Source organism: Schistocerca nitens, unplaced genomic scaffold (genome assembly GCF_023898315.1).
Source record: "Schistocerca nitens isolate TAMUIC-IGC-003100 unplaced genomic scaffold, iqSchNite1.1 HiC_scaffold_301, whole genome shotgun sequence".
NCBI classification, from domain to species: Eukaryota; Metazoa; Arthropoda; class Insecta; order Orthoptera; family Acrididae; genus Schistocerca; species Schistocerca nitens.
Genome location: NW_026045837.1, coordinates 18,434 through 35,558, shown reverse-complemented (window position 1 = coordinate 35,558; position 17,125 = coordinate 18,434). Strand labels below are relative to the sequence as shown.

Sequence of the window (17,125 nt, the reverse complement as noted above, 5' to 3'; positions counted from 1 at the left end):
CAGATATGTTCTGAAATACGTCAGCGCCTGTTGTTGTGTAGCGGTGTACAATTCCTACTTCGATATGTAATCATAAATTTATTCTTTCGTCTCGTCTCGTCATCTCCTGCAGACGTTTCTTGTGCTTGCGCTGTTATATGGGCCACGACCCGAGCGGCAGCGAGCGGCAGTCGAGCAAAGTCGGGACAAGTCGGGACGGGGCGGGGACAGGGACAGCGATAGGAATGGTGCGGATGCACTGCAAATTACGCAAACATCTCGTCTGAGGCGGAGGCGAGGCGAGGAAGCTCACATCGCCAGCAGTGGCGCCCTCCAACAAGACACTGCCACACGCCGCACAGGCCATACGCCGGTCGGCCGCGCGCCAGCCATCCACTGGACACCAGGGACAAGATGCGTCTTCCGCGAGTGTCGAAGGCTGCACGCGCCCAGCGGATGACAGGAGGTGCCACGAGCAGCTGTGCGTCTCACACACGCGGCGGCGCGCCCGCTAACTCGGCAGTCGCTCCGCTGGCACGTCGGATTGCGGAAGGAAGTGCTTACAATTACAATTCTGTTCATGTTTTGTTGTAAAGATGTTATCTTGTAACGATTTAATGTTAAAAAATAAATGTATAAATTTAACAAAAAATAAAAAAAACTACGAAGCGCGTCCTTCCGGTGCATAATTTTTGGAACTCAGGATTGCATTCGCGCTAACCCGACGATTTGTCAATAACAAATAATGCGCCTGAGTTCGACCGAAAAGTATGATTTTGTGTGTCTTGGGATAAGAACCGAATGCGAATTCTGCCGTGCGCCTACATTTTACGGGCGCCAACGGCCATACCATGTTGACTACACCGGTTCTCGTCCGATCACCGAAGTTAAGCAACATCGGGCCCGGTTAGTACTTGGATGGGTGACCGCCTGGGAACACCGGGTGCTGTTGGCCGCCCTTTATTTACTTGTTTTTTTATATACAGCCACCCCTGCCAGCCCTGTTTCCATACGACCTTTCTGAAGTGACAAAGATACTTCCTTAAGCATTTTAAACTACTGTAATGACCATAAGGTATGAAATTGCAGTAAATATCTCAGTTTGAGGGAGAATGTGCTAACCAAGTTCGCCAGGAAGTCTTTGAAAACGACAAAACAGTACGAATCGGCAGATATGTTCTGAAATACGTCAGCGCCTGTTGTTGTGTAGCGGTGTACAATTCCTACTTCGATATGTAATCATAAATTTATTCTTTCGTCTCGTCTCGTCATCTCCTGCAGACGTTTCTTGTGCTTGCGCTGTTATATGGGCCACGACCCGAGCGGCAGCGAGCGGCAGTCGAGCAAAGTCGGGACAAGTCGGGACGGGGCGGGGACAGGGACAGCGATAGGAATGGTGCGGATGCACTGCAAATTACGCAAACATCTCGTCTGAGGCGGAGGCGAGGCGAGGAAGCTCACATCGCCAGCAGTGGCGCCCTCCAACAAGACACTGCCACACGCCGCACAGGCCATACGCCGGTCGGCCGCGCGCCAGCCATCCACTGGACACCAGGGACAAGATGCGTCTTCCGCGAGTGTCGAAGGCTGCACGCGCCCAGCGGATGACAGGAGGTGCCACGAGCAGCTGTGCGTCTCACACACGCGGCGGCGCGCCCGCTAACTCGGCAGTCGCTCCGCTGGCACGTCGGATTGCGGAAGGAAGTGCTTACAATTACAATTCTGTTCATGTTTTGTTGTAAAGATGTTATCTTGTAACGATTTAATGTTAAAAAATAAATGTATAAATTTAACAAAAAATAAAAAAAACTACGAAGCGCGTCCTTCCGGTGCATAATTTTTGGAACTCAGGATTGCATTCGCGCTAACCCGACGATTTGTCAATAACAAATAATGCGCCTGAGTTCGACCGAAAAGTATGATTTTGTGTGTCTTGGGATAAGAACCGAATGCGAATTCTGCCGTGCGCCTACATTTTACGGGCGCCAACGGCCATACCATGTTGACTACACCGGTTCTCGTCCGATCACCGAAGTTAAGCAACATCGGGCCCGGTTAGTACTTGGATGGGTGACCGCCTGGGAACACCGGGTGCTGTTGGCCGCCCTTTATTTACTTGTTTTTTATATACAGCCACCCCTGCCAGCCCTGTTTCCATACGACCTTTCTGAAGTGACAAAGATACTTCCTTAAGCATTTTAAACTACTGTAATGACCATAAGGTATGAAATTGCAGTAAATATCTCAGTTTGAGGGAGAATGTGCTAACCAAGTTCGCCAGGAAGTCTTTGAAAACGACAAAACAGTACGAATCGGCAGATATGTTCTGAAATACGTCAGCGCCTGTTGTTGTGTAGCGGTGTACAATTCCTACTTCGATATGTAATCATAAATTTATTCTTTCGTCTCGTCTCGTCATCTCCTGCAGACGTTTCTTGTGCTTGCGCTGTTATATGGGCCACGACCCGAGCGGCAGCGAGCGGCAGTCGAGCAAAGTCGGGACAAGTCGGGACGGGGCGGGGACAGGGACAGCGATAGGAATGGTGCGGATGCACTGCAAATTACGCAAACATCTCGTCTGAGGCGGAGGCGAGGCGAGGAAGCTCACATCGCCAGCAGTGGCGCCCTCCAACAAGACACTGCCACACGCCGCACAGGCCATACGCCGGTCGGCCGCGCGCCAGCCATCCACTGGACACCAGGGACAAGATGCGTCTTCCGCGAGTGTCGAAGGCTGCACGCGCCCAGCGGATGACAGGAGGTGCCACGAGCAGCTGTGCGTCTCACACACGCGGCGGCGCGCCGCTAACTCGGCAGTCGCTCCGCTGGCACGTCGGATTGCGGAAGGAAGTGCTTACAATTACAATTCTGTTCATGTTTTGTTGTAAAGATGTTATCTTGTAACGATTTAATGTTAAAAAATAAATGTATAAATTTAACAAAAAATAAAAAAAACTACGAAGCGCGTCCTTCCGGTGCATAATTTTTGGAACTCAGGATTGCATTCGCGCTAACCCGACGATTTGTCAATAACAAATAATGCGCCTGAGTTCGACCGAAAAGTATGATTTTGTGTGTCTTGGGATAAGAACCGAATGCGAATTCTGCCGTGCGCCTACATTTTACGGGCGCCAACGGCCATACCATGTTGACTACACCGGTTCTCGTCCGATCACCGAAGTTAAGCAACATCGGGCCCGGTTAGTACTTGGATGGGTGACCGCCTGGGAACACCGGGTGCTGTTGGCCGCCCTTTATTTACTTGTTTTTTTATATACAGCCACCCCTGCCAGCCCTGTTTCCATACGACCTTTCTGAAGTGACAAAGATACTTCCTTAAGCATTTTAAACTACTGTAATGACCATAAGGTATGAAATTGCAGTAAATATCTCAGTTTGAGGGAGAATGTGCTAACCAAGTTCGCCAGGAAGTCTTTGAAAACGACAAAACAGTACGAATCGGCAGATATGTTCTGAAATACGTCAGCGCCTGTTGTTGTGTAGCGGTGTACAATTCCTACTTCGATATGTAATCATAAATTTATTCTTTCGTCTCGTCTCGTCATCTCCTGCAGACGTTTCTTGTGCTTGCGCTGTTATATGGGCCACGACCCGAGCGGCAGCGAGCGGCAGTCGAGCAAAGTCGGGACAAGTCGGGACGGGGCGGGGACAGGGACAGCGATAGGAATGGTGCGGATGCACTGCAAATTACGCAAACATCTCGTCTGAGGCGGAGGCGAGGCGAGGAAGCTCACATCGCCAGCAGTGGCGCCCTCCAACAAGACACTGCCACACGCCGCACAGGCCATACGCCGGTCGGCCGCGCGCCAGCCATCCACTGGACACCAGGGACAAGATGCGTCTTCCGCGAGTGTCGAAGGCTGCACGCGCCCAGCGGATGACAGGAGGTGCCACGAGCAGCTGTGCGTCTCACACACGCGGCGGCGCGCCCGCTAACTCGGCAGTCGCTCCGCTGGCACGTCGGATTGCGGAAGGAAGTGCTTACAATTACAATTCTGTTCATGTTTTGTTGTAAAGATGTTATCTTGTAACGATTTAATGTTAAAAAATAAATGTATAAATTTAACAAAAAATAAAAAAAACTACGAAGCGCGTCCTTCCGGTGCATAATTTTTGGAACTCAGGATTGCATTCGCGCTAACCCGACGATTTGTCAATAACAAATAATGCGCCTGAGTTCGACCGAAAAGTATGATTTTGTGTGTCTTGGGATAAGAACCGAATGCGAATTCTGCCGTGCGCCTACATTTTACGGGCGCCAACGGCCATACCATGTTGACTACACCGGTTCTCGTCCGATCACCGAAGTTAAGCAACATCGGGCCCGGTTAGTACTTGGATGGGTGACCGCCTGGGAACACCGGGTGCTGTTGGCCGCCCTTTATTTACTTGTTTTTTTATATACAGCCACCCCTGCCAGCCCTGTTTCCATACGACCTTTCTGAAGTGACAAAGATACTTCCTTAAGCATTTTAAACTACTGTAATGACCATAAGGTATGAAATTGCAGTAAATATCTCAGTTTGAGGGAGAATGTGCTAACCAAGTTCGCCAGGAAGTCTTTGAAAACGACAAAACAGTACGAATCGGCAGATATGTTCTGAAATACGTCAGCGCCTGTTGTTGTGTAGCGGTGTACAATTCCTACTTCGATATGTAATCATAAATTTATTCTTTCGTCTCGTCTCGTCATCTCCTGCAGACGTTTCTTGTGCTTGCGCTGTTATATGGGCCACGACCCGAGCGGCAGCGAGCGGCAGTCGAGCAAAGTCGGGACAAGTCGGGACGGGGCGGGGACAGGGACAGCGATAGGAATGGTGCGGATGCACTGCAAATTACGCAAACATCTCGTCTGAGGCGGAGGCGAGGCGAGGAAGCTCACATCGCCAGCAGTGGCGCCCTCCAACAAGACACTGCCACACGCCGCACAGGCCATACGCCGGTCGGCCGCGCGCCAGCCATCCACTGGACACCAGGGACAAGATGCGTCTTCCGCGAGTGTCGAAGGCTGCACGCGCCCAGCGGATGACAGGAGGTGCCACGAGCAGCTGTGCGTCTCACACACGCGGCGGCGCGCCCGCTAACTCGGCAGTCGCTCCGCTGGCACGTCGGATTGCGGAAGGAAGTGCTTACAATTACAATTCTGTTCATGTTTTGTTGTAAAGATGTTATCTTGTAACGATTTAATGTTAAAAAATAAATGTATAAATTTAACAAAAAATAAAAAAAACTACGAAGCGCGTCCTTCCGGTGCATAATTTTTGGAACTCAGGATTGCATTCGCGCTAACCCGACGATTTGTCAATAACAAATAATGCGCCTGAGTTCGACCGAAAAGTATGATTTTGTGTGTCTTGGGATAAGAACCGAATGCGAATTCTGCCGTGCGCCTACATTTTACGGGCGCCAACGGCCATACCATGTTGACTACACCGGTTCTCGTCCGATCACCGAAGTTAAGCAACATCGGGCCCGGTTAGTACTTGGATGGGTGACCGCCTGGGAACACCGGGTGCTGTTGGCCGCCCTTTATTTACTTGTTTTTTTATATACAGCCACCCCTGCCAGCCCTGTTTCCATACGACCTTTCTGAAGTGACAAAGATACTTCCTTAAGCATTTTAAACTACTGTAATGACCATAAGGTATGAAATTGCAGTAAATATCTCAGTTTGAGGGAGAATGTGCTAACCAAGTTCGCCAGGAAGTCTTTGAAAACGACAAAACAGTACGAATCGGCAGATATGTTCTGAAATACGTCAGCGCCTGTTGTTGTGTAGCGGTGTACAATTCCTACTTCGATATGTAATCATAAATTTATTCTTTCGTCTCGTCTCGTCATCTCCTGCAGACGTTTCTTGTGCTTGCGCTGTTATATGGGCCACGACCCGAGCGGCAGCGAGCGGCAGTCGAGCAAAGTCGGGACAAGTCGGGACGGGGCGGGGACAGGGACAGCGATAGGAATGGTGCGGATGCACTGCAAATTACGCAAACATCTCGTCTGAGGCGGAGGCGAGGCGAGGAAGCTCACATCGCCAGCAGTGGCGCCCTCCAACAAGACACTGCCACACGCCGCACAGGCCATACGCCGGTCGGCCGCGCGCCAGCCATCCACTGGACACCAGGGACAAGATGCGTCTTCCGCGAGTGTCGAAGGCTGCACGCGCCCAGCGGATGACAGGAGGTGCCACGAGCAGCTGTGCGTCTCACACACGCGGCGGCGCGCCCGCTAACTCGGCAGTCGCTCCGCTGGCACGTCGGATTGCGGAAGGAAGTGCTTACAATTACAATTCTGTTCATGTTTTGTTGTAAAGATGTTATCTTGTAACGATTTAATGTTAAAAAATAAATGTATAAATTTAACAAAAAATAAAAAAAACTACGAAGCGCGTCCTTCCGGTGCATAATTTTTGGAACTCAGGATTGCATTCGCGCTAACCCGACGATTTGTCAATAACAAATAATGCGCCTGAGTTCGACCGAAAAGTATGATTTTGTGTGTCTTGGGATAAGAACCGAATGCGAATTCTGCCGTGCGCCTACATTTTACGGGCGCCAACGGCCATACCATGTTGACTACACCGGTTCTCGTCCGATCACCGAAGTTAAGCAACATCGGGCCCGGTTAGTACTTGGATGGGTGACCGCCTGGGAACACCGGGTGCTGTTGGCCGCCCTTTATTTACTTGTTTTTTTATATACAGCCACCCCTGCCAGCCCTGTTTCCATACGACCTTTCTGAAGTGACAAAGATACTTCCTTAAGCATTTTAAACTACTGTAATGACCATAAGGTATGAAATTGCAGTAAATATCTCAGTTTGAGGGAGAATGTGCTAACCAAGTTCGCCAGGAAGTCTTTGAAAACGACAAAACAGTACGAATCGGCAGATATGTTCTGAAATACGTCAGCGCCTGTTGTTGTGTAGCGGTGTACAATTCCTACTTCGATATGTAATCATAAATTTATTCTTTCGTCTCGTCTCGTCATCTCCTGCAGACGTTTCTTGTGCTTGCGCTGTTATATGGGCCACGACCCGAGCGGCAGCGAGCGGCAGTCGAGCAAAGTCGGGACAAGTCGGGACGGGGCGGGGACAGGGACAGCGATAGGAATGGTGCGGATGCACTGCAAATTACGCAAACATCTCGTCTGAGGCGGAGGCGAGGCGAGGAAGCTCACATCGCCAGCAGTGGCGCCCTCCAACAAGACACTGCCACACGCCGCACAGGCCATACGCCGGTCGGCCGCGCGCCAGCCATCCACTGGACACCAGGGACAAGATGCGTCTTCCGCGAGTGTCGAAGGCTGCACGCGCCCAGCGGATGACAGGAGGTGCCACGAGCAGCTGTGCGTCTCACACACGCGGCGGCGCGCCCGCTAACTCGGCAGTCGCTCCGCTGGCACGTCGGATTGCGGAAGGAAGTGCTTACAATTACAATTCTGTTCATGTTTTGTTGTAAAGATGTTATCTTGTAACGATTTAATGTTAAAAAATAAATGTATAAATTTAACAAAAAATAAAAAAAACTACGAAGCGCGTCCTTCCGGTGCATAATTTTTGGAACTCAGGATTGCATTCGCGCTAACCCGACGATTTGTCAATAACAAATAATGCGCCTGAGTTCGACCGAAAAGTATGATTTTGTGTGTCTTGGGATAAGAACCGAATGCGAATTCTGCCGTGCGCCTACATTTTACGGGCGCCAACGGCCATACCATGTTGACTACACCGGTTCTCGTCCGATCACCGAAGTTAAGCAACATCGGGCCCGGTTAGTACTTGGATGGGTGACCGCCTGGGAACACCGGGTGCTGTTGGCCGCCCTTTATTTACTTGTTTTTTTATATACAGCCACCCCTGCCAGCCCTGTTTCCATACGACCTTTCTGAAGTGACAAAGATACTTCCTTAAGCATTTTAAACTACTGTAATGACCATAAGGTATGAAATTGCAGTAAATATCTCAGTTTGAGGGAGAATGTGCTAACCAAGTTCGCCAGGAAGTCTTTGAAAACGACAAAACAGTACGAATCGGCAGATATGTTCTGAAATACGTCAGCGCCTGTTGTTGTGTAGCGGTGTACAATTCCTACTTCGATATGTAATCATAAATTTATTCTTTCGTCTCGTCTCGTCATCTCCTGCAGACGTTTCTTGTGCTTGCGCTGTTATATGGGCCACGACCCGAGCGGCAGCGAGCGGCAGTCGAGCAAAGTCGGGACAAGTCGGGACGGGGCGGGGACAGGGACAGCGATAGGAATGGTGCGGATGCACTGCAAATTACGCAAACATCTCGTCTGAGGCGGAGGCGAGGCGAGGAAGCTCACATCGCCAGCAGTGGCGCCCTCCAACAAGACACTGCCACACGCCGCACAGGCCATACGCCGGTCGGCCGCGCGCCAGCCATCCACTGGACACCAGGGACAAGATGCGTCTTCCGCGAGTGTCGAAGGCTGCACGCGCCCAGCGGATGACAGGAGGTGCCACGAGCAGCTGTGCGTCTCACACACGCGGCGGCGCGCCCGCTAACTCGGCAGTCGCTCCGCTGGCACGTCGGATTGCGGAAGGAAGTGCTTACAATTACAATTCTGTTCATGTTTTGTTGTAAAGATGTTATCTTGTAACGATTTAATGTTAAAAAATAAATGTATAAATTTAACAAAAAATAAAAAAAACTACGAAGCGCGTCCTTCCGGTGCATAATTTTTGGAACTCAGGATTGCATTCGCGCTAACCCGACGATTTGTCAATAACAAATAATGCGCCTGAGTTCGACCGAAAAGTATGATTTTGTGTGTCTTGGGATAAGAACCGAATGCGAATTCTGCCGTGCGCCTACATTTTACGGGCGCCAACGGCCATACCATGTTGACTACACCGGTTCTCGTCCGATCACCGAAGTTAAGCAACATCGGGCCCGGTTAGTACTTGGATGGGTGACCGCCTGGGAACACCGGGTGCTGTTGGCCGCCCTTTATTTACTTGTTTTTTTATATACAGCCACCCCTGCCAGCCCTGTTTCCATACGACCTTTCTGAAGTGACAAAGATACTTCCTTAAGCATTTTAAACTACTGTAATGACCATAAGGTATGAAATTGCAGTAAATATCTCAGTTTGAGGGAGAATGTGCTAACCAAGTTCGCCAGGAAGTCTTTGAAAACGACAAAACAGTACGAATCGGCAGATATGTTCTGAAATACGTCAGCGCCTGTTGTTGTGTAGCGGTGTACAATTCCTACTTCGATATGTAATCATAAATTTATTCTTTCGTCTCGTCTCGTCATCTCCTGCAGACGTTTCTTGTGCTTGCGCTGTTATATGGGCCACGACCCGAGCGGCAGCGAGCGGCAGTCGAGCAAAGTCGGGACAAGTCGGGACGGGGCGGGGACAGGGACAGCGATAGGAATGGTGCGGATGCACTGCAAATTACGCAAACATCTCGTCTGAGGCGGAGGCGAGGCGAGGAAGCTCACATCGCCAGCAGTGGCGCCCTCCAACAAGACACTGCCACACGCCGCACAGGCCATACGCCGGTCGGCCGCGCGCCAGCCATCCACTGGACACCAGGGACAAGATGCGTCTTCCGCGAGTGTCGAAGGCTGCACGCGCCCAGCGGATGACAGGAGGTGCCACGAGCAGCTGTGCGTCTCACACACGCGGCGGCGCGCCCGCTAACTCGGCAGTCGCTCCGCTGGCACGTCGGATTGCGGAAGGAAGTGCTTACAATTACAATTCTGTTCATGTTTTGTTGTAAAGATGTTATCTTGTAACGATTTAATGTTAAAAAATAAATGTATAAATTTAACAAAAAATAAAAAAAACTACGAAGCGCGTCCTTCCGGTGCATAATTTTTGGAACTCAGGATTGCATTCGCGCTAACCCGACGATTTGTCAATAACAAATAATGCGCCTGAGTTCGACCGAAAAGTATGATTTTGTGTGTCTTGGGATAAGAACCGAATGCGAATTCTGCCGTGCGCCTACATTTTACGGGCGCCAACGGCCATACCATGTTGACTACACCGGTTCTCGTCCGATCACCGAAGTTAAGCAACATCGGGCCCGGTTAGTACTTGGATGGGTGACCGCCTGGGAACACCGGGTGCTGTTGGCCGCCCTTTATTTACTTGTTTTTTTATATACAGCCACCCCTGCCAGCCCTGTTTCCATACGACCTTTCTGAAGTGACAAAGATACTTCCTTAAGCATTTTAAACTACTGTAATGACCATAAGGTATGAAATTGCAGTAAATATCTCAGTTTGAGGGAGAATGTGCTAACCAAGTTCGCCAGGAAGTCTTTGAAAACGACAAAACAGTACGAATCGGCAGATATGTTCTGAAATACGTCAGCGCCTGTTGTTGTGTAGCGGTGTACAATTCCTACTTCGATATGTAATCATAAATTTATTCTTTCGTCTCGTCTCGTCATCTCCTGCAGACGTTTCTTGTGCTTGCGCTGTTATATGGGCCACGACCCGAGCGGCAGCGAGCGGCAGTCGAGCAAAGTCGGGACAAGTCGGGACGGGGCGGGGACAGGGACAGCGATAGGAATGGTGCGGATGCACTGCAAATTACGCAAACATCTCGTCTGAGGCGGAGGCGAGGCGAGGAAGCTCACATCGCCAGCAGTGGCGCCCTCCAACAAGACACTGCCACACGCCGCACAGGCCATACGCCGGTCGGCCGCGCGCCAGCCATCCACTGGACACCAGGGACAAGATGCGTCTTCCGCGAGTGTCGAAGGCTGCACGCGCCCAGCGGATGACAGGAGGTGCCACGAGCAGCTGTGCGTCTCACACACGCGGCGGCGCGCCCGCTAACTCGGCAGTCGCTCCGCTGGCACGTCGGATTGCGGAAGGAAGTGCTTACAATTACAATTCTGTTCATGTTTTGTTGTAAAGATGTTATCTTGTAACGATTTAATGTTAAAAAATAAATGTATAAATTTAACAAAAAATAAAAAAAACTACGAAGCGCGTCCTTCCGGTGCATAATTTTTGGAACTCAGGATTGCATTCGCGCTAACCCGACGATTTGTCAATAACAAATAATGCGCCTGAGTTCGACCGAAAAGTATGATTTTGTGTGTCTTGGGATAAGAACCGAATGCGAATTCTGCCGTGCGCCTACATTTTACGGGCGCCAACGGCCATACCATGTTGACTACACCGGTTCTCGTCCGATCACCGAAGTTAAGCAACATCGGGCCCGGTTAGTACTTGGATGGGTGACCGCCTGGGAACACCGGGTGCTGTTGGCCGCCCTTTATTTACTTGTTTTTTTATATACAGCCACCCCTGCCAGCCCTGTTTCCATACGACCTTTCTGAAGTGACAAAGATACTTCCTTAAGCATTTTAAACTACTGTAATGACCATAAGGTATGAAATTGCAGTAAATATCTCAGTTTGAGGGAGAATGTGCTAACCAAGTTCGCCAGGAAGTCTTTGAAAACGACAAAACAGTACGAATCGGCAGATATGTTCTGAAATACGTCAGCGCCTGTTGTTGTGTAGCGGTGTACAATTCCTACTTCGATATGTAATCATAAATTTATTCTTTCGTCTCGTCTCGTCATCTCCTGCAGACGTTTCTTGTGCTTGCGCTGTTATATGGGCCACGACCCGAGCGGCAGCGAGCGGCAGTCGAGCAAAGTCGGGACAAGTCGGGACGGGGCGGGGACAGGGACAGCGATAGGAATGGTGCGGATGCACTGCAAATTACGCAAACATCTCGTCTGAGGCGGAGGCGAGGCGAGGAAGCTCACATCGCCAGCAGTGGCGCCCTCCAACAAGACACTGCCACACGCCGCACAGGCCATACGCCGGTCGGCCGCGCGCCAGCCATCCACTGGACACCAGGGACAAGATGCGTCTTCCGCGAGTGTCGAAGGCTGCACGCGCCCAGCGGATGACAGGAGGTGCCACGAGCAGCTGTGCGTCTCACACACGCGGCGGCGCGCCCGCTAACTCGGCAGTCGCTCCGCTGGCACGTCGGATTGCGGAAGGAAGTGCTTACAATTACAATTCTGTTCATGTTTTGTTGTAAAGATGTTATCTTGTAACGATTTAATGTTAAAAAATAAATGTATAAATTTAACAAAAAATAAAAAAAACTACGAAGCGCGTCCTTCCGGTGCATAATTTTTGGAACTCAGGATTGCATTCGCGCTAACCCGACGATTTGTCAATAACAAATAATGCGCCTGAGTTCGACCGAAAAGTATGATTTTGTGTGTCTTGGGATAAGAACCGAATGCGAATTCTGCCGTGCGCCTACATTTTACGGGCGCCAACGGCCATACCATGTTGACTACACCGGTTCTCGTCCGATCACCGAAGTTAAGCAACATCGGGCCCGGTTAGTACTTGGATGGGTGACCGCCTGGGAACACCGGGTGCTGTTGGCCGCCCTTTATTTACTTGTTTTTTTATATACAGCCACCCCTGCCAGCCCTGTTTCCATACGACCTTTCTGAAGTGACAAAGATACTTCCTTAAGCATTTTAAACTACTGTAATGACCATAAGGTATGAAATTGCAGTAAATATCTCAGTTTGAGGGAGAATGTGCTAACCAAGTTCGCCAGGAAGTCTTTGAAAACGACAAAACAGTACGAATCGGCAGATATGTTCTGAAATACGTCAGCGCCTGTTGTTGTGTAGCGGTGTACAATTCCTACTTCGATATGTAATCATAAATTTATTCTTTCGTCTCGTCTCGTCATCTCCTGCAGACGTTTCTTGTGCTTGCGCTGTTATATGGGCCACGACCCGAGCGGCAGCGAGCGGCAGTCGAGCAAAGTCGGGACAAGTCGGGACGGGGCGGGGACAGGGACAGCGATAGGAATGGTGCGGATGCACTGCAAATTACGCAAACATCTCGTCTGAGGCGGAGGCGAGGCGAGGAAGCTCACATCGCCAGCAGTGGCGCCCTCCAACAAGACACTGCCACACGCCGCACAGGCCATACGCCGGTCGGCCGCGCGCCAGCCATCCACTGGACACCAGGGACAAGATGCGTCTTCCGCGAGTGTCGAAGGCTGCACGCGCCCAGCGGATGACAGGAGGTGCCACGAGCAGCTGTGCGTCTCACACACGCGGCGGCGCGCCCGCTAACTCGGCAGTCGCTCCGCTGGCACGTCGGATTGCGGAAGGAAGTGCTTACAATTACAATTCTGTTCATGTTTTGTTGTAAAGATGTTATCTTGTAACGATTTAATGTTAAAAAATAAACGTATAAATTTAACAAAAAATAAAAAAAACTACGAAGCGCGTCCTTCCGGTGCATAATTTTTGGAACTCAGGATTGCATTCGCGCTAACCCGACGATTTGTCAATAACAAATAATGCGCCTGAGTTCGACCGAAAAGTATGATTTTGTGTGTCTTGGGATAAGAACCGAATGCGAATTCTGCCGTGCGCCTACATTTTACGGGCGCCAACGGCCATACCATGTTGACTACACCGGTTCTCGTCCGATCACCGAAGTTAAGCAACATCGGGCCCGGTTAGTACTTGGATGGGTGACCGCCTGGGAACACCGGGTGCTGTTGGCCGCCCTTTATTTACTTGTTTTTTTATATACAGCCACCCCTGCCAGCCCTGTTTCCATACGACCTTTCTGAAGTGACAAAGATACTTCCTTAAGCATTTTAAACTACTGTAATGACCATAAGGTATGAAATTGCAGTAAATATCTCAGTTTGAGGGAGAATGTGCTAACCAAGTTCGCCAGGAAGTCTTTGAAAACGACAAAACAGTACGAATCGGCAGATATGTTCTGAAATACGTCAGCGCCTGTTGTTGTGTAGCGGTGTACAATTCCTACTTCGATATGTAATCATAAATTTATTCTTTCGTCTCGTCTCGTCATCTCCTGCAGACGTTTCTTGTGCTTGCGCTGTTATATGGGCCACGACCCGAGCGGCAGCGAGCGGCAGTCGAGCAAAGTCGGGACAAGTCGGGACGGGGCGGGGACAGGGACAGCGATAGGAATGGTGCGGATGCACTGCAAATTACGCAAACATCTCGTCTGAGGCGGAGGCGAGGCGAGGAAGCTCACATCGCCAGCAGTGGCGCCCTCCAACAAGACACTGCCACACGCCGCACAGGCCATACGCCGGTCGGCCGCGCGCCAGCCATCCACTGGACACCAGGGACAAGATGCGTCTTCCGCGAGTGTCGAAGGCTGCACGCGCCCAGCGGATGACAGGAGGTGCCACGAGCAGCTGTGCGTCTCACACACGCGGCGGCGCGCCCGCTAACTCGGCAGTCGCTCCGCTGGCACGTCGGATTGCGGAAGGAAGTGCTTACAATTACAATTCTGTTCATGTTTTGTTGTAAAGATGTTATCTTGTAACGATTTAATGTTAAAAAATAAATGTATAAATTTAACAAAAAATAAAAAAAAACTACGAAGCGCGTCCTTCCGGTGCATAATTTTTGGAACTCAGGATTGCATTCGCGCTAACCCGACGATTTGTCAATAACAAATAATGCGCCTGAGTTCGACCGAAAAGTATGATTTTGTGTGTCTTGGGATAAGAACCGAATGCGAATTCTGCCGTGCGCCTACATTTTACGGGCGCCAACGGCCATACCATGTTGACTACACCGGTTCTCGTCCGATCACCGAAGTTAAGCAACATCGGGCCCGGTTAGTACTTGGATGGGTGACCGCCTGGGAACACCGGGTGCTGTTGGCCGCCCTTTATTTACTTGTTTTTTTATATACAGCCACCCCTGCCAGCCCTGTTTCCATACGACCTTTCTGAAGTGACAAAGATACTTCCTTAAGCATTTTAAACTACTGTAATGACCATAAGGTATGAAATTGCAGTAAATATCTCAGTTTGAGGGAGAATGTGCTAACCAAGTTCGCCAGGAAGTCTTTGAAAACGACAAAACAGTACGAATCGGCAGATATGTTCTGAAATACGTCAGCGCCTGTTGTTGTGTAGCGGTGTACAATTCCTACTTCGATATGTAATCATAAATTTATTCTTTCGTCTCGTCTCGTCATCTCCTGCAGACGTTTCTTGTGCTTGCGCTGTTATATGGGCCACGACCCGAGCGGCAGCGAGCGGCAGTCGAGCAAAGTCGGGACAAGTCGGGACGGGGCGGGGACAGGGACAGCGATAGGAATGGTGCGGATGCACTGCAAATTACGCAAACATCTCGTCTGAGGCGGAGGCGAGGCGAGGAAGCTCACATCGCCAGCAGTGGCGCCCTCCAACAAGACACTGCCACACGCCGCACAGGCCATACGCCGGTCGGCCGCGCGCCAGCCATCCACTGGACACCAGGGACAAGATGCGTCTTCCGCGAGTGTCGAAGGCTGCACGCGCCCAGCGGATGACAGGAGGTGCCACGAGCAGCTGTGCGTCTCACACACGCGGCGGCGCGCCCGCTAACTCGGCAGTCGCTCCGCTGGCACGTCGGATTGCGGAAGGAAGTGCTTACAATTACAATTCTGTTCATGTTTTGTTGTAAAGATGTTATCTTGTAACGATTTAATGTTAAAAAATAAATGTATAAATTTAACAAAAAATAAAAAAAACTACGAAGCGCGTCCTTCCGGTGCATAATTTTTGGAACTCAGGATTGCATTCGCGCTAACCCGACGATTTGTCAATAACAAATAATGCGCCTGAGTTCGACCGAAAAGTATGATTTTGTGTGTCTTGGGATAAGAACCGAATGCGAATTCTGCCGTGCGCCTACATTTTACGGGCGCCAACGGCCATACCATGTTGACTACACCGGTTCTCGTCCGATCACCGAAGTTAAGCAACATCGGGCCCGGTTAGTACTTGGATGGGTGACCGCCTGGGAACACCGGGTGCTGTTGGCCGCCCTTTATTTACTTGTTTTTTTATATACAGCCACCCCTGCCAGCCCTGTTTCCATACGACCTTTCTGAAGTGACAAAGATACTTCCTTAAGCATTTTAAACTACTGTAATGACCATAAGGTATGAAATTGCAGTAAATATCTCAGTTTGAGGGAGAATGTGCTAACCAAGTTCGCCAGGAAGTCTTTGAAAACGACAAAACAGTACGAATCGGCAGATATGTTCTGAAATACGTCAGCGCCTGTTGTTGTGTAGCGGTGTACAATTCCTACTTCGATATGTAATCATAAATTTATTCTTTCGTCTCGTCTCGTCATCTCCTGCAGACGTTTCTTGTGCTTGCGCTGTTATATGGGCCACGACCCGAGCGGCAGCGAGCGGCAGTCGAGCAAAGTCGGGACAAGTCGGGACGGGGCGGGGACAGGGACAGCGATAGGAATGGTGCGGATGCACTGCAAATTACGCAAACATCTCGTCTGAGGCGGAGGCGAGGCGAGGAAGCTCACATCGCCAGCAGTGGCGCCCTCCAACAAGACACTGCCACACGCCGCACAGGCCATACGCCGGTCGGCCGCGCGCCAGCCATCCACTGGACACCAGGGACAAGATGCGTCTTCCGCGAGTGTCGAAGGCTGCACGCGCCCAGCGGATGACAGGAGGTGCCACGAGCAGCTGTGCGTCTCACACACGCGGCGGCGCGCCCGCTAACTCGGCAGTCGCTCCGCTGGCACGTCGGATTGCGGAAGGAAGTGCTTACAATTACAATTCTGTTCATGTTTTGTTGTAAAGATGTTATCTTGTAACGATTTAATGTTAAAAAATAAATGTATAAATTTAACAAAAAATAAAAAAAAACTACGAAGCGCGTCCTTCCGGTGCATAATTTTTGGAACTCAGGATTGCATTCGCGCTAACCCGACGATTTGTCAATAACAAATAATGCGCCTGAGTTCGACCGAAAAGTATGATTTTGTGTGTCTTGGGATAAGAACCGAATGCGAATTCTGCCGTGCGCCTACATTTTACGGGCGCCAACGGCCATACCATGTTGACTACACCGGTTCTCGTCCGATCACCGAAGTTAAGCAACATCGGGCCCGGTTAGTACTTGGATGGGTGACCGCCTGGGAACACCGGGTGCTGTTGGCCGCCCTTTATTTACTTGTTTTTTTATATACAGCCACCCCTGCCAGCCCTGTTTCCATACGACCTTTCTGAAGTGACAAAGATACTTCCTTAAGCATTTTAAACTACTGTAATGACCATAA

General features: G+C 50.3%; 15 non-coding genes across 15 annotated transcripts; all 15 read left to right on the top strand.

Moving 5' to 3' along the window:
* Positions 1–815: 815 nt before the first annotated feature.
* Positions 816–934, top strand: LOC126226320 (5S ribosomal RNA). Its single transcript, XR_007543869.1, has one exon. It is a non-coding gene; the product is annotated as a 5S ribosomal RNA (ribosomal RNA).
* Positions 935–1,963: 1,029 nt separating this feature from the next.
* On the top strand, positions 1,964–2,082 carry LOC126226319 (5S ribosomal RNA). The gene has a single exon (XR_007543868.1). It is a non-coding gene; the product is annotated as a 5S ribosomal RNA (ribosomal RNA).
* A 1,027-nt stretch (positions 2,083–3,109) lies between these two features.
* LOC126226317 (5S ribosomal RNA) lies at positions 3,110–3,228 on the top strand. Its single transcript, XR_007543867.1, has one exon. It is a non-coding gene; the product is annotated as a 5S ribosomal RNA (ribosomal RNA).
* Positions 3,229–4,257: 1,029 nt separating this feature from the next.
* Positions 4,258–4,376, top strand: LOC126226316 (5S ribosomal RNA). Its single transcript, XR_007543866.1, has one exon. It is a non-coding gene; the product is annotated as a 5S ribosomal RNA (ribosomal RNA).
* Positions 4,377–5,405: 1,029 nt separating this feature from the next.
* On the top strand, positions 5,406–5,524 carry LOC126226315 (5S ribosomal RNA). The gene has a single exon (XR_007543865.1). It is a non-coding gene; the product is annotated as a 5S ribosomal RNA (ribosomal RNA).
* A 1,029-nt stretch (positions 5,525–6,553) lies between these two features.
* Positions 6,554–6,672, top strand: LOC126226313 (5S ribosomal RNA). Its single transcript, XR_007543863.1, has one exon. It is a non-coding gene; the product is annotated as a 5S ribosomal RNA (ribosomal RNA).
* Positions 6,673–7,701: 1,029 nt separating this feature from the next.
* LOC126226312 (5S ribosomal RNA) lies at positions 7,702–7,820 on the top strand. Its single transcript, XR_007543862.1, has one exon. It is a non-coding gene; the product is annotated as a 5S ribosomal RNA (ribosomal RNA).
* Positions 7,821–8,849: 1,029 nt separating this feature from the next.
* Positions 8,850–8,968, top strand: LOC126226311 (5S ribosomal RNA). The gene has a single exon (XR_007543861.1). It is a non-coding gene; the product is annotated as a 5S ribosomal RNA (ribosomal RNA).
* Positions 8,969–9,997: 1,029 nt separating this feature from the next.
* Positions 9,998–10,116, top strand: LOC126226310 (5S ribosomal RNA). Its single transcript, XR_007543860.1, has one exon. It is a non-coding gene; the product is annotated as a 5S ribosomal RNA (ribosomal RNA).
* A 1,029-nt stretch (positions 10,117–11,145) lies between these two features.
* LOC126226309 (5S ribosomal RNA) lies at positions 11,146–11,264 on the top strand. Its single transcript, XR_007543859.1, has one exon. It is a non-coding gene; the product is annotated as a 5S ribosomal RNA (ribosomal RNA).
* Positions 11,265–12,293: 1,029 nt separating this feature from the next.
* On the top strand, positions 12,294–12,412 carry LOC126226308 (5S ribosomal RNA). The gene has a single exon (XR_007543858.1). It is a non-coding gene; the product is annotated as a 5S ribosomal RNA (ribosomal RNA).
* Positions 12,413–13,441: 1,029 nt separating this feature from the next.
* On the top strand, positions 13,442–13,560 carry LOC126226306 (5S ribosomal RNA). Its single transcript, XR_007543857.1, has one exon. It is a non-coding gene; the product is annotated as a 5S ribosomal RNA (ribosomal RNA).
* Positions 13,561–14,590: 1,030 nt separating this feature from the next.
* On the top strand, positions 14,591–14,709 carry LOC126226305 (5S ribosomal RNA). Its single transcript, XR_007543856.1, has one exon. It is a non-coding gene; the product is annotated as a 5S ribosomal RNA (ribosomal RNA).
* Positions 14,710–15,738: 1,029 nt separating this feature from the next.
* LOC126226304 (5S ribosomal RNA) lies at positions 15,739–15,857 on the top strand. Its single transcript, XR_007543855.1, has one exon. It is a non-coding gene; the product is annotated as a 5S ribosomal RNA (ribosomal RNA).
* Positions 15,858–16,887: 1,030 nt separating this feature from the next.
* On the top strand, positions 16,888–17,006 carry LOC126226303 (5S ribosomal RNA). Its single transcript, XR_007543854.1, has one exon. It is a non-coding gene; the product is annotated as a 5S ribosomal RNA (ribosomal RNA).
* Positions 17,007–17,125: the final 119 nt, after the last annotated feature.